The sequence below is a fragment of the Callithrix jacchus genome, chromosome 21 (genome assembly GCF_049354715.1).
Source record: "Callithrix jacchus isolate 240 chromosome 21, calJac240_pri, whole genome shotgun sequence".
NCBI lineage: Eukaryota > Metazoa > Chordata > Mammalia > Primates > Cebidae > Callithrix > Callithrix jacchus.
This window is the reverse complement of record NC_133522.1, coordinates 3,340,797-3,355,545: the sequence shown is the minus strand read 5'-3', so window position 1 is coordinate 3,355,545 and position 14,749 is coordinate 3,340,797.

Genomic DNA, 14,749 nt, shown 5'->3' with positions numbered 1-14,749 from the left:
ATCTGGCTGGCTCTGGTTGAGTCAACTCATTTGTGGTGTTTTGGCTTGGGCAGGGCTCTTGACTTGAGTTCAAAGTTGGGTAGAACTGTTAACTGGGCTCTGCCAGTGATAGGGATGCCAACTGAGCTCATTGTCCTGGGGAGCTGCAGGCTGGACTACTAAGTTGGGCTGGGCAAGGCTGCCACTGGAAGAGGCTGCTGCTCTGGCTGTCTGCTCACAGAGAGCTGATGGCTGGCTTACTTGGTCAGATCAGGCCACAAGTTGCACTCTCTAGTTGGGCAGGGGTGTTTTAGGAGTCATTCTGTCAAGCCCACTAGCAAAGGCCCTGGTAAAGTGAGGCCACAATGTCAGGCTATCATCAAGATATACACATAAGCCACTGGGAGTCCCTACCCCTTTTCTATTCCCTGTTTTCCCCACGTGGTCTACTTGTGCCAGTTACCCCACTGTTCCATATGAGGCATGAGAGAAGTGGGTCTCTGATGTCCATTTCACTCTCTCTTTTCCACTGGAGAGAGGTGGGCCAAGGTTATTTTTCTTGATGCGACGTGCTGGGAAGAGTAGTGCAGACAAAGTGACGAAGTGAAACTGTTCATCTTATCCTTACTAAAGTGTTTTTTTGTTTTTTATGCTCCACTGGAATGCTGACATGTCTCCTCTAGGTCTGGGCTTCTCACAAAAGCATTCTCATTGATGAGTAATTAGTATTTTTTAATTATTTTTTCCTGTGAGGTACCTGGAATTGGGGACTTGCTATTCTGCCATCTAGCTGACATCACTCTTCTACTCCTGAAGCTTCTCTTAATTTCTTGTCAATATCCATCAGCAATTCTGCAGAGAAAGGGAGATAATTAGAAGAAAAGAGAGGAAACATTTCATAGAATCATATTTGTTGCTTACGGGATATGGTGTTTAGGCATTGATTACAAGGCTCTGAGGATCTATGACCAACTCTGTGCAAACAAGTACAAGATTAGCATGTGAAAGAGAGAAAACACAAATTACACATCATTACTATTGTTTGAAATAATCTCAGATGTAAATTTACAATCAAAATAAAGTAGCATTTGGAACACAGCCAAAGAATGAAGAAATAAAGTGCCTTGGAAACTGATGTGGTTTCTCTCAATAACAGTCTTTGAGAAGAGGCTGAAACAACATTCAGAGTAGGATTTAGAGGTTAATAGAATAAAATAAGGGATGAGTGATTCAGTGTCTTTCCAACTCTTAGATTTTATTATCCACTTGTTTCACTTTAGTCATCAACATATAATTTCTTTTATCATCCAATATTCCACAAAACGCTTACAGTATTTTAACATATAATAGTAATATAAAACATTAAAATATCTAGAAGCATGAAATGTTTAAATCTTGAAATCATATATTATATAAGAAAGTCCAGCGTTACCAATCAATATGTAATACAAACACACAGACACATGCATGTATCTCACAGACACGTAGTCTAGGCTCGCAAACATAGACGCACAGCACACAGACACATTGTACACACACTGCATAAACACACACATTTCTGGGGCAAAATGCCGCACTCAAATGATATGAATATTTCCAAATATAAATACAAATAGGGGTAGAATTTTAAAGTTCTGGTTAATGTTTTCTGTAATGGCTGCATGACAGCCAAACAAGATTTTTTTTTTCCAGGACCAAATTTTTAATGCAGGACACACAAGTATTTGGAATATCAATTAAAATGTAGAAAAACATGAGATTCCATCTGTACTGCAAGGCTTATTCTATGGTGTAATATAGGCCACAGGAGTACCAAATTTAAAAGGAAAATATTATTTATTTTACTATTAAACATGAAAGTCCATTTCTTGCAATATAGAGCCATATAGTATTCAATCCTGCGAAAAGTATTAAATGCCAAATAACAATTATTTATTCTCACAAAAGTATTACAAAACGTCTAATAAATGTATACCTCTGGAAATGACTATAACTCATAACAGATAAGATCATAAAGAAAACGATCTACTCAGAAAATCATAAGCTGTCTCTCAATGGATGTATACTTATTTACATGTATCTATTTATATCAATCTGTCTAGCGAGAGAGACACTACTCTCAACAAATACAATATATAGAAATATCTAAATAACTATCATAGTTACTTATTTGTATATTTGTATACAAATGTATACATATATTTGTATTCTAGTTATAGAAACATAGATATATGTGCATGTGTGCATATAGATAGGTGAAATATATAATACATAAATATGCATAATTTATACAGACATGCATAAATACAAATAGATATATGAACAGATATAATAAACATTTATAACATTAAGTATTTATTCATATTGTTTTCACTATTTAAATACTTACCCACCTGTATGTATTTATAAGTGTACAATTCAAATATTCTGGAAACCCAGATGGATACTTTGCATTAAATTGATTCAAGATAGAATCTAGTAAATATTTCTTTATTCAGATATAATCTGTTAAATATATATTTAACTTTTAATATTATATGTAATGTATATTTAATACTTCTGAATTAAAATTAAATAAATTGCATAAAGGGCAGATTACTTTTCTTGGGCAAATATACACTCACTCTGTTTAAAGAAAATAAAAATCCAAAACTTAACTCATTTAGAATTTATTACATCTAAAATGAATTTTAAAAATAAAAATGATAAAATAAAGGATTAAGATAAATTAGAATGTCACAAATGAAATCATTTTATTAAAGTATGTTTAATACAATTCAGAGTAAGCATTTCTCAGTAAATTAACGCCTGTTGAGTTTTCACTTTTGTTAAACTTGCAGATGATTATTAGGTAAGGAGGTAGATACATAGACAGATAATTTATGAAACTCTTCACATAAACCTTACTAATACTGTTGCAAAAGATGACTTGTAAATAACAACCACTGGATGGATGTAGCTATAGAACATTTTAACTCTCCCTTAATTTGTTACTTGTGCATTCTATTTTTGCAAAGAAGTCTTTTTCTTTGGAAAATTTTTGATTTAAAAACTTTTCTGAAAGGTTATGTTTTCAACAAATCAAACCTCTTTGGCACTGAAACACAAAAATACATCTTTTCACAGGTTTCGCTCCTCTGTTAAATAGATGGAAACTCACATTTTTAACCCATACATCTAATCTTTTCAAATTAAGTTTTTCTCTTCAGTAAGATTAATAAAAAGCGATTTAAACATATTGAAGCGTCTGGGACATCATTAGTTTTCTACACTGAATTACATTAACATGAATGTTTTTTCTTGCTTAAATTTTTCAGTCTCTTGTTGGTATTAGCGGTGTAAGACATTGAGTTTTCAACATAATTTTCTGGTATTTAATAATTGTTGATTTATAGACAATCAATCTTATAAATCTTTTCCAGTTGATATTTTTGCCAATGGAGAATTTAAAACCACAGGTTTATCTCTAGAGACTGGCAAACTGTAATTTATATGGTTAAGTTGATTAATAATATTCAAATCATGGTAGACCTGGTCTAATGACCACCAGCCTATGGTTCTGTGACCACCTGTCCCCCATTGTCACAGTAATATTTTCCACTTCCGCCTCTGTTTTCATTGTTAAACCTAGTAGTTTCAAATATGCATGTCTCTTTCAGGTATTAAGGCATGTGCCCCCATTATTTACATATCTGCTATGTGAGTCTCTAAATCTCCTATTTTGCCATATGCCTGACAAAATCTGCTTTTAAACATGTCTTATCCCACGCCTGGTCCTCAGATTTTGCTTTGATTTTCCTTGTGGCATTGCCTGTCACTTTGAACTCCATTCTTCGCCCTAGATTACTGTCTTCGTTCTACACTTTTCTGACCCCAAATCCCCTTGAATACATATCTCTCATTCTAGCCAAATCTTTCTGACTAGTAGTTGCAGAAAATGACCACAGGTGATGCTCTTGGACCCCATACACCAACCTCTCAAACAAGATGCCAACCTTATTTTTGCTGCTCGCCTCCTACTTCTTGTTCAATTCTGCTTTAATTCCCTTAATCGAGCTGGTAGCCCCTACTGTGTTTTCACCTCTCAACACAGCATACACTAAATTATATCTGGCATTTTTCTCATTCTTTTCTCCCCCACCTCCCAAGGTTATTCCAGTCTTGAAGGTGCATCTCAAATGATAACTCTTCCATAAGTCTCGCAAATGACTATCTTCTAATTAATGTTTCCGTTTCTTTACTTATGTAAGTCTGTTCCTTGTACATCTATCACAATTTACTCTCTAATATACTCCTGTACATGTGTCTCTTTCACTGGATTATAAACCAAGAAAAATATTTAATTGCTGTTGCCATCAATAAATTATATATATTAGTGCTTTGCGTACAGAACTCAGTGGATTTAAGGTATATAATTAGTCATGCACCACAGAACTGTGTTTCAGCCAATGACAGACCACCTATGAGACCATAGTCCTATAAGATTATAATACCATATTTTTCTTGTTTCTTTTCTATGTTTAGATATACTAACACAGATGTGTTATAACTGTCTGCAGTATTTAGTACTAACATACTAAACAGGTTTGTAGCCTAGGAGCAATATGCTATACCATATGCCCTAGGTCTTTAGTAGGCCCTACTTTCTAAGTTTATACACTCTGTGATGTTCACAAAAGAAATCACCTAATGACACATTTCTTGGAATATAACCCCATGATCAAGCAACACATGACTATACTGTATCTGAAGAGAGACCTCAGGTACAGAGGGTTAAGTTAATCATAATCTTAAGTTGTCCATAGTGTATTATTTTCGTTGGTGCATTCAGGGGCCTCTTTCAGTTAAACGTACTGATTCATTCATTTTCTTTCATAACTACAATCTGTCTGTGTATATTAGCATATAGGAAACCATTCTGATGTGTTTAATACATATCTGTTTATGTGAACATATTCTTACACATTGCGTAGTCTAAGTGAATGTATATAGTATGCATGTACATATGTGCATGAATATGTGTGTGTATATATGCAGTGCAATATGCATACATGTATCTGTGCACATATATTAGAGAGAGAGAGAATGGGTAGTGTTTTCATTATCATTATCAACCACACTACACTACACTGTTTCTTTCCACCGTCCCAGCAATGGATATTCATGTTGCCTCCAACTTTGCACTTTCTGTACCACTCCAAACAAAGCTATAACAATCATCTTTACACATGTCCATTTCGGGAAGTATGTAAACATTCTCTAGGACATTCAGCCAGAACTAGAATATCTGAGTCATCTGTGTACAGGATGTTGCTTTCCAAATAACTAGTATAGTCATTTGGAATCTCAGTCCCATCAGATATACAGAAGGATTGCTATGCCCTTACATTACCGCTAAAGCTTAGAAATTTCAAAATTTTTGTTCTTTCCATTTACGATCTGTAATTTTAAATTTTGTCATTTTAAATTTTGTTTTCTCTGTCTACCAGTTGTGTTCGTTCCCTAGGGCTATTGTAACAAACAGTTACAAACTGGGTAGCTTAAAACAATAGAAATTAATTTCTTCATTGTTCTTTAGTCCAAAAATACAAAACTGAGATGCCAATAGGACCCCACTTTCTCTGAACTCACTACTAAGGCAAACTTCCTTGTTTCTTCTGGCTTCTGGTGGCTCAACATTTCTTGGCTTGTGTCTACTTAACTCTAATCTCTGCCTCCCTCATAAGGCTTTTTCCTCTGTGTTCGTGTACCTTCTCCTCTTTTATAAAAATGCTTGTCATTGGATTTAGAGATCACCCAGATATCCAAGATAATCTTATCTCAAGATGCTGAATTTGTTTATATCTGCAAAGGCCCATTTTTATAAGGTGACATTAATAGGTTCTAGTGGTTAGGACATCGGGTTAGCTTTGGAAGGCCGTTCCACTACAGCAATGACTTTAGGGTATCTTATTACATTCTGGCAGAATTTTTAGTTTTTACATTTAAAAATTCCCTGTGTGTATCTTTTATTATTTTTTCTTTTGGGCAGCTGTTTTATTTGTGAGTTTTCAATAGTTTCTAAACACTCTAGAAACTAATTTATTTTTTGTTTCAATTAGTAAAAATATCTTCTCACATTCTTGCCATTGTTTATCAATGTATTTCATAACATTCTTCAGCTAAAAAAATGCTTAATATTAGTGTAATGGATATTTTTAAAAGATATTTAAAAACCCTTGATTAATACCTGTAAGGCCGGTTGCCTTGCCAGGAGTCAAGACACATTCATCACTCTCTGCGCCTGATAACTGCGTCCTCACCAGGGCTCTTTCTCTGGCTTCCCCACATGGCTTCCCCGCACCCACCTCTGCATACAGTGCCCAAGCCCACACTCAGCACTAAATTATGCATCCAACCTCCAGCCCACTGTTAAAAAACCCTGCAGAGAAATTCTTTTAAAGAAACCCCACCATACCCTGCCTGGCAACAGCCAGCCCCATACGCCCCCAGCAGGTCCACGTACCCAAGGTCCCGCCCACCTACCAATGGCAGCTACTTTCATGTACTTCCTACTTTAACTCCATGTACTTCCTGCTCCTCAACAACCAATAGGAATGCCTTCTCTTTGTTTCCCAAGTAGTCAATCAAGGCCCACTTACCCAAGGTCCCACCCACCTACCAATGGCAGCTAGTTTCAAGTACTTCCTACTTTAACTCCATGTACTTCCTGCTCCTCAACAGCCAATAGGAATGCCTTCTCTTTGTTTCCCCAATAGCCAATCAATTGCCTGCCCTCCCCATAAAACCCCACACCCTGAACAGCCGAGTGCAACTTCTCTGCCCGCCCCTTAGAGCCCTGAAGCTTGCCTGACCGCTGAATAAATTAGCTTCTCACTTGCTTAGATTTGCCTCAGTTTCCTCATTTTACCTCAGCAATAAATCGTACAATACCCAGCTTTCCAGTAATCTGGATGTTTCTAAAACATTATTTTGAATGGCAAAACAAAAATCAATTTATAATGAATTCTATATACTGTTTCCAATGAAGCAGCAAGATAATTTGGAGAATCTTCCAACATCTCCGTTAATATCACACTAAGATGGCCAAAGTTTGTAAGATCGTTCCACTTCTAAATAGATACACCCACACTATAAATATAGTGAGAAGAAACTTTGTTGTTTTAGTTATAAGTTGTCACCAATTACCTCTTTAATACAGATTATGATGCTGGATGATAAATGCTAGATAATGGCATTTTCCATGTCTACTTAGAGATATAAATGGGAAAGTGTAAATATTTACTTATTATTCCGGGGACTCACATACAACATAATTTAAGGCTACATTATTCTTATAAACAATATTTGTATAAAACTAAAATATGATATTTGATAATTGTAGAGTTTAACATTAATTATTTGATTTAGGACAGTGTGAACCAGTTCTTAAAAAATATAAATTACTTTTCTCAATTGAAGAGAAAATAGAATATTCTGAAATCTGAAAAATGTGTAAAGTAAGATTTTATAAAGAACTCTTTTTATTCTTAAAGTTTTACTACTTTAAGTATTTCCTAAACTACCACTTAGAAATTGTACTTCTTTAAAACCATTAGATTTACATTATCTGTTAGTAAAATATTCATAGTAAGTCATCTAATAGACTTCGCCATAAATTATAAAGGGCTATTTCCTAATATTAATATTACATTCAGCAGAGCATATGGTTCAGTGATAATGAACTTACAATGTAGTGCCTGAAGTGGACACTGAAAAGTAATTTAAGTGATTTGGAGTGATTTAAAACTCATTTTCCTATATTACTTTGTAAGATAGAATTACTTTATATTGGGGCATTTTTAAAAATTTTATGTCATGAATGTTTATTCTCCTACTGTGAAATTATGATAATGGTCATGCCTGATCAATGGCCTTTACAAATATTTTTACTGAAAATAACATAGTCGTTGCTAATAACAGTTTTACTGCCATTAACACATGTCATAGCATGTTACAATGCAACTGACATAGTCACATTAGAATGATATACTACATTTTCCTTTTAAGGATTTCAGAGTTCGTTGCCTTTTAGAAAGGTAGTTTTTTGTTTTTTTTTTTTGAAACATTGCAATGTATAAAAAGACTGAAATAATTAATAATTTAAATATGGTAGAAAAAATAAAAATAAAAAACGAAGTTTGTTTGAAATATACAATTATAAAACTTTTTATTTATATTAATGTGTTACTCTAAATCAGATAGGCCAAGCACTTGTACCAACACTTGAAAAGACGTTTATTTTTTTATCTGGAATCCGGTCAGAATATTTTTACGTAATTAAATTTTGGTTCTACTCAGAGTTGTAATTATTCATTTTGGAGCCAAAATACTTAAAGACATTTTCAGTTCTCTCTTCTGACCCACTGACCGAAGACCAATAGTTAAATGTTCACACGTTTGTTCTGTTTGCTCAATTTTCTATTCCTATTTTGGCCCCCATCCTCTATTTCCAGATATACACTACTCCATTTTTTACCTACGTTAACACTGAATCAATCAAACTCAAAAATATACACATCATATGCTGAAAAACTATCTCCTCTAAATTATACAAAAATGTCAAGGAGAAATTCTGGAAAAGTTTGAGGAGACTTCTCTGATAATCGATTGAGTTTTACCATAGTCTTCAAATTGTACATAGGGTAGAATATACATTTATAATCTTTTGGGTGCACTATGCTATGTCAAAGTGAAGGTAGGTCCTCAACCTCTTCCCTATTCAAAGACAGGCCCCAGGTACTCTATAATAAATTTCTCCCTGCCATGAATTACCCTGGCCTCATTACAACATACTCTTTTTCCATTATCCTTAGCAAATGAATGCAAGAGAAGAAATACAAAGACAGTATTCTCTCTCTTATAAGTGGGAGTGAAATAATAAGAACACAAGGGCACAAAGCAGGGAAAAACAGACACTGGGGCCTACCTGAGGGAGGAGGGTGGTGGGTGGAGAGGAGCAAGAAAAAAAAAACTATTGGGTACTAGACTTAGTACCTGAGTAATGAAATGGTCTGAACAACGAACCCTGAAGACATGAGTTTACCTATATATCAAACCTGCACATATACCCCTAAACCTGAAATAAAAGTTTAAAATGAAACAAAAGCGCATTTCTTTTTTTATTTTTTTGAGATGGAGTTTCGCTCTTGTTACCCAGGCTGGAGTGCAATGGCGCGATCTCGGCTCACCGCAACCTCCGCCTCCTGGGTTCAGGCAATTCTCCTGCCTCAGCCTCCCGAGTAGCTGGGATTACAGGCACGTGCCACCGTGCCCAGCTAAAATTTTTGTATTTTTGGTAGAGACGGGGTTTCACCGTGTTGACCAGGATGGTCTCAATCTCTTGACCTCGTGATCCACCGGCCTCGGCCTCCCAAAGTCCTGGGATTACAGGCTTGAGCCACCATGCCCAGCCTAAAAACACATTTCTTTGCACACTAGCAACTTAAGAATTTTTTCCCCAAACACTGTCTTCTGCTCTTTAATGCGAGCTTGGATGAGTTTCCTTTGCTTTTACTCAAATGTTTTATTGAAGTTTTGTACTTCTTTAGCCAATCATTTAATTTGACCATCTTAATAAGGTTTGCTTAATATTTCATCCAAGGAAAGGTTTCATGATCTGAGATCTGAGGGGCATTTCCATCCTCCTACAAACCAAACTAGATTATGTGGAAATAATAGGCTTTGAACTCAGTATTTTTTTCAGACTAGTTCACACCCATTGTTATGATTCAAGGTAAATTGTCAGTTAGTGAGTTTATAAATGAATGTGCTCATAAATGATTCAATATTATGATGGTAAAATAATAAAATATTAGTAAAGTCAAATATAAGACAATTTGTTATTCATAGAATTGAAGATTATCATAATGGAATAAATAATTCAGTTCTAGGTACGCTGGGTAAATTTGAAAGTTCTGAATAGAAACATTAAATCTATAAGAAAATAGATAATGCTATAACTTGAAGTATAAATAATTTTTTTGTTAAAACATATGTAAAAATTTAATATTGGAGGGTGATTGAAGTCAGCAGGAAGACCTTGTAAATCCTTATATCCCAGGGTTTCTCTAAGACCCATGGGATGGAGCTATTCTAACTGCATGTCCCAGGCAGGATAGGTGTACAAATGACATTTTATAGAATTTTCACATATTAATTTTGTGTCTATTGAATATAAGACTCTTTTTAAAACTTGGGTTTGTAAAACATGTTTTACAGTATTAAGTAAAGAATTATTTTGTAATGTTTTTGGAAGCAATGTCAATAATTATTTAACTGCAACATCCATCTCTCAAAGATATTCCTCAACAATTTGTTCATAAAAGTCTTTTATTAACTTGTAAAAGGGTAATATAATGGTGCCAATCTACAAAAACAAAAATAATAGCAAAACATGACATGAAGTGTACCTTGGAAAATAGGGAAAGTCAAGTGAAGTTAGTTAGCTATAAAATTTTGCATTTTTTGGCTTTTGTTCAGGGCTATTGAATCCAAATCATTTATGTGAATGTGCCATTTTGATAAAGAACACTATTCCTTGTGTCGCAAATACTATTTTTTAGTATATATTTTGGGAAAATAACTCTAATTTGAGTATGCAAGAACTACATGGTGAACATTTTACTTAGAACATCTAAAGAAAAAATAATTTAAAGACATTATTTTTGTTATCAAGAAAGTAGCATAAGTTAAATGTAAATTCAGTTGAGGCTGCATCAACAATAAATAATATTCCAAAGTAGCTAATGAGAAATTTCACAGTTATGTCTTTTTCCAAAAGCAATGCTATAATATTAACAAAGCCTCACAATACAAGGATTTTATTCAAGCATACTTATCCAGCAGCACTTTCTGAGATAAATAGTAAGTGAAATATTTTTTGAAACATGAATATTGATTAGAGAAATGCTTCTGTTCCTAACCTCAATGTTAGAAGAAATGTCATCACTTTAGAAAAATAAAATATCCAGGCTAATACAATATTACATTGAGACTTGATATATGTGGGTTACATATTGATGGACTTAACCAACTTCAGATCAAACATACTTACTAAAAATAAACTATAACCACAAAAATTAGAAATATAAATAAAAACTAATACAGTATAACAACTATTTATGTAGCATTTATATTATATTAGGTATTATAAACTAGTGGTGATTTAAAGTGTACAGAAGGATGTACATAAGTGATATTATGCATATATTATGCATGTATATGCATATATAGCATTTTGTCATATTTAAGTAGGCAATATTTATCACCAATAAAAATTAATAAAATTACATAAATATATGATCAAATGCCTAAAAATGAATCATTACTATTACCAACTGGCAACAGTTGCATCTATGCCAAAATATTTATGTACTCAACATCCTAAATTTTTATATATTTTCAAAGTCCTAAATTTCTTCTAAGCTTATGAAGTTCCTGGAAAAAGAAATCATATTATTAAGAGAAATAGAGACACATAGGCACAAAGAGGAGACAGGCGAAAAAGAGAAAAAAAAAAAGAACCAATATTTCATAATTATTTTAGACCTCTGACTTGTCTACTGTATCATTTTAAATGGTTAACCCCATCGTGCTGTATAATTTGGTGACTGTAAAATACAGTGTTTTGCAAGACAAAAGCCACAGGCAAAGCAGTCATCAAAGCTATGAGCTTTAAGTACAAGAGAGGCACTGTAAACATGAAAACATAGATTGAAAATACAACTGTGGGAAAAGATAGAGTAGACAAACAGTAATTCCCAAAGGCTGAAGTGGTTATATTAACATCAGATACATCAAATTCAGGACAGAGATGATAAGAGATAATTAGAATATTTTATAATAATAAAAGTATCAATTCTTTAGGAAGACTAACAATTCTAAATATGTATATGCCTAATAATAAATAATGCTTCAAAATCATTATGGATATATGAAACACAGTTTAACAAAACAAAAGAAGAAAGAGGCAAATTCACTATCATATGAACCATGGTATTAACCACCTTCATCTGATTTACATTTATAGGACACAACGTCCCACAGTTATGGAATCCACACTATGGAAGTTCACACATTGTTCATGCACCAAGGTAGTCTTTACATGGGGCCATAAAGGACATGTCAAAAGTTCGACATAGTCTCGTACCAACAAAGAATTAAATTAGAAAACAAAAACTGCAAGATGTTTGCAAAAATCTCGGAAATTAAACAATCTACTTATAAGTAAGCCAAGAAAAAAAATTACAAGAGAGGAACAAACAAAGAGAAGAAAAGAAAGAAAGAAGAAAGGAATGGAGGGAGGGAGGGAGGGAGAGACGGAGACAGGGAGGGAGGGAGGAAACTAGAAAATATTTAGAAAAAAGTGATGAAAATCTATCATGTGCATAAAGTAATGCAAATCTCATACTTCTGGGAAGACAAGATTTATCATGCATATCCCATATCACTCTCACCTTGTTTTAACTTCAAGGGCCTCAAATGACCATTCTTTACTTTTTATGCATGAAAATAAAAAAATTTTGGCAAAAAAAAAATAACTTGATATTCTTGTTCTTTATCATGAAGGTTGGGACGTGGAGATACAGGTTAAGTAGGACCCTCTTGTCATGATGTACAGATTCCAGATTCAGTCAGTTATCTTTACAGTCATGAACAACTCCAAGTCCCAACGGCTTGCAACAACAACGTTACTCTTCTGTGGCTCCAAGTTGGCTACTCCACAGGTTTTCTTATTGTGGGATCCAGGCTAAGGAGGAGCTTCTTTTGAGAATGCTACCCTTGTGGTAGAAGGAAAATAGCAGAATAGAATCTCCAGTCAGTATCCCAGAGGAAGAAGCATTTTGAAAGCTTGAAGTTAAGAAGATATTCGAATGTTCACTGTATCTGACAAATATATTCTTTCAATGTGGGTCATTCATTGGAGTCCTTCACATATCAAAGCTCTGGGTGACAACTTCGCTAAATTCACAGTAAAATTATAGTAGTAAAAAATAATAAGACTTCTTTTTGTGCATGCCATAGAGGAAAATAACTACTCATGAACATTTTGCCAACTCTGTTTCTGTTTCCGAGAAACTGATGTTGGATGTTGCTATGATAATAAGGAGCTAGAAATAAGTACTACAAATATCGAAACTCAGAAGCAAGCTTTGTAATATGTTGGTGCCACAACAATTCAGTTTTGATGTATCCTTTTGGTTTAGAAAAGACACAAGAGAAAAACAATTGTGTAAACAAATGCCCATGTATTACAACTGACTTTCAAACTAAACCCTTGCCAATAGTCAGGGCCTTTTCCTGTCTTCCAGATTATAATCAGCCTTAAATCCCAACTTCACTGTGGATAGAGGGTTCTTCTCTTTAGCTTAAATGCTGCTTATTTTTATCTTTGTCTTTCTTCTTCTAAAACTAAAGATAAGATAAATCTTGGATTTTTTTTTTTTTTTTTTTACCATGTCTTGCTCTGTCACCAGGCTGGACTGCAGTGGGGCGAGCTCGGGTCACTGCAACTTCTGCCTCCCTGTTTCAAGTGATGCCCCTGTTTCAGCCTCCTGAGTAGCTGAGATTACAGGCACCATGCCTGGCTTATTTTTTTGTATTTTACTGGAGATGGGGTTTCATCATGTTGACCAGGATGGTCTCGATATTCTGACCTCCTGATCCTCTGACCTCAGCCTCCCAAAGTGCTGGAATTACAGGCATGAGCCACCGCACCCACTCTGAATTTTTATTTTAACAAATCGAAGCAAGAACAACAGCAAATAGAAGCAGAACTTCCATGTGGTACCTAGTATAGGAGTTGCCATGATTCTAGTGAATTTTTGGGCAATTTCAAGAACTTTCAATTTCTTTTTTTTTTGAGACACAGTTTCACTCTTGTTACCCAGGCTGGAGTGCAATGTCACAATCTCGGCTCACTGCAACCTCCGCCTCCTGGGTTCAGGCAATTCCCCTGCCTCGGCCTCCTGAGTAGCTGGGATTACAGGCACGCACCACCATGCCCAGCTAATTTTTTGTATTTTTAGTAGAGACGGGGTTTCACCATGTTGACCAGGATGGTCTTGACCTCTTGACCTCATGATCCACCCGCCTTGGCCTCCGAAAGTGCTGGGATTACAGGCTTGAGCCACCGCACCTGGCCAGTTTCTTTACCTTAAAGTAATTCTCTCTGTTGCCTGCAACTTAATTATTACAAGTGCTACAAATTTTAGTTCAGTTTGTTTTGATGGATCAGTTTCTATGTGCCAAGCACTGTGATAGACACAAGAAATTAAAAGGTGATTAATTCTGTTTCCTCAAGGGATTACTCTCTATCGGAAATGAATGAACATGCAAAAATAATTCTAATACAATACTGTGATATAAAATTCCCTAAAAGTAAAGTGTCAGAATACAGAAAATATATAATACATTCATAGACGTTTCATAGTTGTGTGCCATTATTATCCAGAAAACCGAACTTACAGTGAAGCAAGATGCCAGTGCTTTATAATTGGCTAGTGACAGTTAATTAAAAACATGAAATCATATTCAACGTTATGAGAGATCTTAAGACATTTTTTACTTCAACTTATTTCTAAGAAACATGAGGTCAAGATTTTACTGTGCTTCTCTATTTTTGTGTTTTCTTCAAAGTTGCAAAAAAGTTTTTGCTTTTTTTCTATTTTCTTTACTTTTTATTATAGAAACTACAGTATAGATCATCTTTCAGCTAAATTTAGATTTT